Raw genomic sequence first — 8,492 nt, 5'->3', positions numbered from 1 at the left:
TTTTCCTATGTCTTTTAAAAATATATATTAATATATTTAACTAGTATTAATGTATTACCTTTTCACTACCCTATTCTTTTGATACTACTCTATTCATTTTACTTTTTATTTTTAAAAACTTTTTCCAGTGGTATGATTGTATATGAAAAGGTCAATGAAAAAAAATTCACTCTCTTCCTTTTTTGAAATGGCATCTTTATTTTCATTTATTTATTTTTACTGACATGACCATACAAGGGTCAGTAAAAGAAAATGTTCACTATTTAAAGTTTCCTGGCTATTAATTATTTGTTTCATTTCATGATTATTCCCAAAAATAACTATGCCATGTAGAGGAAGAAAAGTTAAAACATAATCCACCCTATCTGTCAAACACACTAGATAGAACACTGAGGCTTGATCCAAAAATACGTGGAGCTTATTTCCAAGGCAGTTCAGTTAACTTTTTCCCCTCAGCCATCAGGGTTCCCACCTCACCCTCCTCTCTTCTTGCTGCTCAGTCTTTCCATTCCCCTCCTCCTCACTGCCTCACGTAGCTCCTAAGTGCCATTTTAATATGATGGATCCCCTGGTAGTAAAAGTGACTCTGAGGTGAATTCATCAGAAAGGGTTGCACTGGAAACTCAATGAAGGACTCTGCATCACAAACCAGGGGACCTGGAAAGGACAGAAGAGGATGCTTTGTCAGGTGGTCACCTTTCAGAGCAGAGTGCTGGGCTCAATTTCCTGTTGGAGAACTCTGAATGGGTCTGACCTAGATGTTTCCACAAACTCTTCAAAAGGGCAGCCCTGTGAGGTAGAAAGAGAAGAGAGCCAGGGGGATTATGAGGTGGGAGAAGAAAAGAGAGCTTGAACAAAATGCGCCATAAGAAAAGGAAGTGTCTTTTCAGAAATACAATGAGACAAATTCCTCTTTTGCGAATGCTTTCTCATCCTGGGGGTTAAGACGGGGTGATGGGATGCTATATATCCAAACTGGAGCAAAATGACTCAGAAAAAGTGAGTGTTTCTTCATCAAGGATACTCATGGAAATTCAAAAAAAGAAATAAAAACAGGCAATAAATATGTCAGTAAATTATTCAAAATCACTACCATTTTAGAAATGTAAAGAATCAAATTGACAAAGATTGAAAATAAACTACCAAGTGTTCGCATCATAGATAAGCAACTCTCTAAAACAGTGTTTTAATTAAATATATAATAGTATACCCTTTGACCAGAAATTTATCCAGTAATTTAAAAATTCTGTGTTATCAAACATTTCAGGACATAGAAAATAGATTCAAGTAAAAAGAAAATTACTAAACATTACATTATCCCTTATGCTTACCAAAGTGACTGGAAAGATGTATTTTGAAGTAGAAAGAAAATATCTATTCTCTTCTTTCACTCTCCCTTCTCGCTCTCCCACCCCGTCCCCCCATGCATTTCAATCCCAAGGAGGAGCGTCTATGTTTTGTCAACTTCTGGAATACTGTCTGGGCTACCGTTGGCAGCCATTGCGTATTAGAAAGGCAGATCACTTGGACTCGGGAAGGGGAACATCACACACCGGGGCCTATCATGGAGAGGGGGGAGGGGGGAGGGATTGCACTGGGAGTTATACCTGATGTAAATGACGAGTTGATGGGTGCTGACGAGTTGATGGGTGTAGCACACCAACATGGCACAAGTATACATATGTAACAAACCTGCACGTTATGCATATGTACCCTAGAACTTAAAGTATAATAATAATAAAAAAAATAAAATAAAAACTTTCAAAAACATAAAGTGAAAATAAAAAAATAAAATAAATAAAAAAAGAAAGGCATATGTGACTCCCCCTCTCTTGCTTCCTAACGCCCCCATGTGGTAGGATTGGCAAACTTAATCCAGGCCCGCTTGGACTAAACACTTAGTAGTTAACTTAATCTCTCCTTTGTACAGAAAATTGGTAAGGCCTCCTGTACCCTGTGGTGAGTCAGAGAACGGATGAGCCCAAGAAATGGAATTAGGCCTGGGGAGAGGTGGAAACTGCTACGTTTCTAGGCAACAGGTGCCTTGGCTATCCCTCAGGTATCTAAGGTCCAAGCTGTCTAAACCACAAAGGGAGGGGAGGACAACTCTAAATCCAACCAATTGGCCGGGCACGGTGGCTCAAGCCTGTAATCCCAACACTTTGGGAGATCGAGGCGGGCGGATCACGAGGTCAGGAGATCAAGACCATCCTGGCCAACATGGTGAAACCCCGTCTTTACTAAAAATGCAAAAATTAGCAGGGCATGGCCATGCACTCCTGTAGTCCCCGCTACTCAGGAGGCTGAGGCAGGAGGATGGCGTGAACCCAGCAGGCGGAGCTTGCAGTGAGCCAAGATCGCACCACTGCACTCCAGCCTGGGCCACAGAGAGAGACTCTGTCAAAATAAATAAATAAATAAATAAATAAAATCCAATCAATTGCTTCAGGGTAGAAGGAAATAAAAGTTCAAGCAGTGGAGGCTTTTAGGGTGAGGAGACATTTTCTACTGAATCCTTTTGTAACTAGACTTTGTTCAAAGGGCAATGAAAAATGATAGTAAAAAAAACTTTTTGTTTATCCTGGACTTTTTGTTTTTCTTATTTTGATCCAAGCACCATGGCTTCCTCCACTCAGGTTTTTGCCTTGTGTAAAGCTAAACCCTTTCCTGGCTTATCAGTTGTCACATGGCATAAGCCCATCTGGTAAGAGTACTGCATTCCTCTGTCCATAGTATCTTATCAGGAGAAAAACATATGCACACAAAGAGAAGATGTTTCCTTGGAACTATGTACCATGTGAGAAATACCGACACAAACTGCAACGCTAAAGTCTGGAAAATCTGTTCAAGTAAAAAGCACCTATAAAGAAGCCACTGAGGGCCGGGCGCAGTGTCTCGAGCCTGTAATTCCAGCACTTTGGGAGGCCCAGGTGGGTGGATCACCTGAGGTTAGGAGTTTATGACCAGCCTGGCAAACATGGAGAAATCCTGTCTCTACTAACAATACGAAAACTAGGCGAGTGTCGTGGCGTGTGCCTGTAATCCCAGCTACTCGGGAGGCTGAGACAGGAGAATCACTTGAACCTGGGAGGCGGAGGTTGCAGTAAGTCAGGATTGTGCCACCGCACTCCACCCTGGGTGACAGAGCAAGACTGTCGCAAAAGAAAAACGAAAAAGAAGCCACTTACGATGAGAGGTTGAGAACCCTTGTGGAATAGGAAGTAGGAATATGAATAGATCAACATATAGTACATAATAAGAGATGTCATAATGTTAATACTAATATTGCTAATAGTAAAATAAACAATCTTAAAGTATATTGGGCTTTGGATACTAAAATTTGATCACTGTCAGAAGACTGGTTACAGGTCAAACTAGTGGTGCTTTTCTGACTTTTCCCCTTTTCTTGAGTGGAGAAGGCTTTTCTAGGGCACAAGATAATAACAGAGTACCTAATAACAGAGTAGGATGACTGGTGCAGGATCTGCTCAAGTGGAATGCTTAGTTTTGAATGTAAAAAGCAGAAACATCAATGATGTCAACAAATGCAAATTCTAGGAAGTATCAAAATACGAAAACTCAGAAAGTTACATGTGTGTTCAACTCAAAGTGGTCAATTTTTGGTTTATAATGAAAAACAAAGACAAAGGTCAGACTCTGAGTACAATCTAGATTCAAGTGGGGGCAAAAACAAGGAAATGGACAAAATAATAGAGGGTCAAGGTAATTGCTTAGAACAGGAAGTGCTAGAGATTCTTCTTAGAGGATCAAAGTCAGTGATTCCTGGATAGATCAGTGTAGTTTAAAGTTCTGTGAAACAAACACCAGTTCTCTAATGGCCTTTCTAGTGTACTTGTTTAAAAATAACAGAATAAATGATAAGAAAAAACAAAATTTGGAAAACTGCACTTCCATATTTGGCACTATGGCAGACATTGTGTCCAGTTCCTAGCTCATGCAGCAAAATAATTCAAAATTCTACGTAAATTTTTTTCACCCTCCCAATATTTTAATTCAATTTTAATATAAAATATTGGGAGGGTGAAAAAAATTATGTGCTATGATAAAGTAAGGGAAATTCTTACTTTTTTCAAAAGGATTTTAATGTTCTGTTTTTCAAAGGAAATTCTCACTTTTATTCCAAAAGTGGAATAAAAGCAGGAACCCAGAAAGGAAAGCACCCCTGAAGTTGGTACCTCCTCTGAGGTATCTGTCCATCCCTGGTGAAATTGAGCTGATATTTTGATGACTGCATGAAATGATGGGAACGGTAGGCAATGTCTCGGCTTTGCCAAAGAGGAGATGTTGTTAGGAGAGCCATAGGATAAAAACAGGGTAAACGAAAAGAAAATATAACCTACAGATGAGGATAACAAGGATAACCGCCTTTTACCTTTGATGGTGGTAGAAGTGGAGACAAATTCCCTGTGTTTCCCTACACATAAGTTAAACTTTGTGCCATTCAGGGGAATAAATTGATACCACTTATATGGCACTAAAAACTTTGAGCAATATCTATTTTGAGGGGATATTGAGTTGTGATATTTTCAAAGCATGGACGTAAAAACATGCAAACTCTCTCTGGAAAAATACATTTTCAACTTAGGGCTCATAAAATTCCCACTTGAGTTTTTGAACATTACAAAATACAGAAGGAAACAAAGTCTCATGGATAAGTCAACAATAAAAACAAAAGCAGAATGAAACAAATAATTCTGCTGCTCGTATTATCAGGCAGAATATTATAAAACTTGGTTTTATAATTTCAACAAGAGAGTATTGGAGGTATTAGAAACAAACAATAACAATGGCTAGACAGTTTTTTTGAAAACCAAATAGAACTTGAATTGTACATATATGATCATATGTACATTTAAATAATATATAAATATATATAAATTCAATTTACACAGAAACAAAAAAATGAAAATGTGTAATGGCAGATTATATACAACTAAAAACAAAATTAGTAAACTGACACATAGTTTTGTTTTTGGTTTTTTTTTTGACACTTTTTTTTTTTGAGACAGAATCTCACTCTGTCTCCCAGGCTGGAGTGCAGCAGCATGATCTCAGCTCACTACAATCTCTGCCTCTCGGGTTCAAATGATTCTTGTGCTTCAGCCTCCCAAGTAGCTGGGATTACAGGTGTATGCTACCATGCCCAGCTAGTTTTTGTGTTTTTAGTAGACATGGGGTTTCATCATGTTGGCCAGGCTGGTCTCCTGACCTCAAGTGATCCACTCGCCTCAGCCTCCCAAAGTGCTGAGATTACAGGCGTGAGCCACCATGCCTGGCCCTGACATGTGGTTCTAAGGAAATTATACAGTATAGAGAAAAGACAGGCAAAGAGATAAAAAATGCAAGATAGGTGAAAAATCCTTAGACATTAGAGTAAGATCTATCTTACATCTAATCAAAGTTTCAGGACAGAATTGACGAAGACAACAATCCTAGATATGAAGGCTGAAAGTTTTCCAGATTGATGAGAGACAAGATTCTACAGATTTAAGGTTTCCAAACCCCAAAATGGGTAAATTAAAGATCTTCTGTACCCAAACAAATTATAATGCACTACAGAAAAGCAAAGAAAAGAAGAAGCTAACAGGAAAGGAAGATTAGATAAATGTTAATTTTTACAGTTGAATTCTCAACAACAATGGTACTGTCAAGAACAGTAAAATCATACTTTCAAAATCTGAAATGCAAGCCTAGAATTGAGTGCCTAGGAAAATAAACTCTCTAAAAAAGGAAAAGGTGGTGAAATAAAACCTTTTCAGACAAACAAAAATAAACAATTTACTACCAACAGACTATCAGTGAAAGGATTCTAAAGGGCATATTTCACACACACACAAAATTGAACCCATTATGATGTAATATTGGAGAAGGAAGAAAGTAGTAAACACGGCCTGGCACAGTGGCTCACGCCTGTAATCTCAGCACTTTGGGAGGCCGAGGCAGGTGGATCACTTGAAGTCAGGAGTTCAAGACCAGCCTGGCCAACATGGTGAAACCCTGTCTTTACTAAAAATGCAAAAATTAGCCAAGCGTGGTGGCAGGTGCCTGTAATCCCAGTTACTTGGGAGGATGAGGCAGGAGAATCGCTTGAACCCGGTAGGCGGAGGTTGCAGTGAGCCAAGGTTGCACCACTGCACTCCAGCCTGGGTAACAGAGTGAGACTCTGTCTCAAAAAAAAAAAAAAAAAAAAAAAAGAAGAAGGAGGAAAATGGTAAACACAAGAATCAATCTAAATAAAGATTGGCTGTAGAAGACAATAATATTAATAATATCTAATAGGGAGATAAAAAAATTAGAAAGATAAAACTGATATTCTGAGAAACCTTTATGTAAGTTAGGAGAAATCAGAATTAAAATCTTCTAATGTCCTTATATTATTTTAAAAGTGGCTAAAGATGTTGTTGCAGATGTTAACGTTACCCTTCAATATTTATGGTTCTCTTCTCCTTTGGGGCATGCAGGTTCCTGGACTTCCTTGCCTACTTGGAAGTTAGCCTTGCCTAAAAACTAGCTTTGATCAATGAGGCATGAAAGTGTCACATGCCAGAGAGTATTTTAAGACCTAGTTTGAGTAACCATTCTCTTTCACTGCCACGTTTACCAGAGCCTGGCACTATTCCTGTTGAGCCTTCATAGCCTGTAATCCAGGGTGAAATCTTGGATGAAATCTAATTCCTTCTGAAAACTCAGGGTTATTCATGTGATAGTATAACTTGCCTTATCCCAACAGAAACAAGCATTGGTATGAGAAGGAGTGAAGAAATGTATATTGAAGGTGAGAAAGATGTAATGCCAAATTAATTGGTGAGATGTAATCTGTCAGAACTTGGGAGTCATATTATGTACCCAATAAAGATATATGTAGCTCTAGAGGAAGAGGATGGAAAAAAAAAACTTTACTAGTGAGTGTTGGGAATAAAAAGAGATTTAATTGGAGTTAGAGTTCCACATGTTTCACCTCAGAATCTTGGCGGGAGGGAAAAGGCACTTCTTACTTGGTAGCAAGACAAAAATGAGACAGAAGCATTGTTGTTGGCTGCATTTGGCCATTTCCAAGTTCAGTAAGGAATTTGTTTGTTTGCAAACAGGAATAAAAACAAATAGAGAGAATGCAAAAATCCATGAGCTTTCAAGGATAGAAAACTAGTTCGCCACCCCAAAAAGTAAAACATAAATATAAGAAAATCTTTGAGTAGCAAAGGCCAATTACAACTCAGCCTTAAGGCAGAGGTCAAGCAGTATAGACATTATAGCTTTGTGAGAACCACCAGATGGATTAAGGAGGGATCTCGGGGTGATATGGTTTGGCTGTGTCCTCATCCAAATCTCAACTTGAATTGTATCTCCCAGAATTCGCACATGTTGTAGGAGGGACCCAGGGATAGGTAATCGAATCATGGAGGCCAGTCTTTCCCATGCTATTCTCATGATAGTAATTAAGTCTCACAAGATCTGGTGGGTTTATCAGGGGTTTCTGCTTTTGCTTCTTCCTCATTTTTCTCTTGCTGCCACCATGTAAGAAGTGCCTTTCCCCTCCTGCCATGATTCTGAGGTGGAACATGTGGAACTCTAATTCCAATTAAATCTCTTTTTGTTCCCAGTTTCAGTTATGTCTTTATCAGCAGCGTGAAAATGGACTAACACAGTAAATTGATACCAGTAGAGTGGGGCATTGCTGAAAAGATACCTGAAAATGTGGAAGCAACTTTGGACCTGGGTAACAGGCAGAGGTTGGAACAGTTTGGAGGGCTCAGAAGAAGACAGGAAAATGTGGGAAAGTGTGGAACTCTCTGGAAACTTGTTGAATGGCTTTGCCCAAAATGCTGATGGCAATATGGATAGTAAGGTCCAGGCTGAGGTGGTCTCAGATGGAGATGAGGAACTTGTTGGGAACTGAAGCAAATGTGACTCTTGTTATGTTTTAGTAAAGAGACTTGGCAGCATTTTGCCCCTGCCCTAGAGATTTGTGGAACTTTGAACTTGAGAAAGGTGATTTAGGGTATCTGGCAGAAGAAACTTCTCAGCAGCAAAGCATTCAAGAGGTGACTTGGGTGCTGTTAAAGGAATTCAGTTTTATAAGAGAAGCAGAGCATAAAAGTTTGGAAAACTTGCAGCCTGACTATGCAAAAGAAAAGAAAAACTCATTTTCTGGGGAGAAATTCAAGCCAACTGCAGAAATTTGCATAAGTAGCAAGGAGTCTAATGTTAATTCCCACAACCATGGGGAAAGTGTCTCCAGGCCATGTCAGAGACCTTCACAGCAGCCTCTCCCATCACAGACCCAGAGGCCCAGGAGGAAAAAGTGGTTTTTGTGGGCTGGGCCCAGGGTCCCTGTGCTGTGCGCAGCCTAGGGACTTGGTGCCCTGTGTCCCAGACACTCCAGCCATGGCTGAAAGGGACCAATGTACAGCTTGGGCTGTGGCTTCAAAGGATGGAAGCCCCAAGTCTTGGCATCTTCCATGTGGTATTGA

This window comes from Papio anubis, chromosome 7 (assembly GCF_008728515.1).
Source record: "Papio anubis isolate 15944 chromosome 7, Panubis1.0, whole genome shotgun sequence".
NCBI classification, from domain to species: domain Eukaryota; kingdom Metazoa; phylum Chordata; class Mammalia; order Primates; family Cercopithecidae; genus Papio; species Papio anubis.
The sequence above is the reverse complement of the archived record's forward strand: the minus strand, read 5'-3'. Positions refer to the sequence as shown.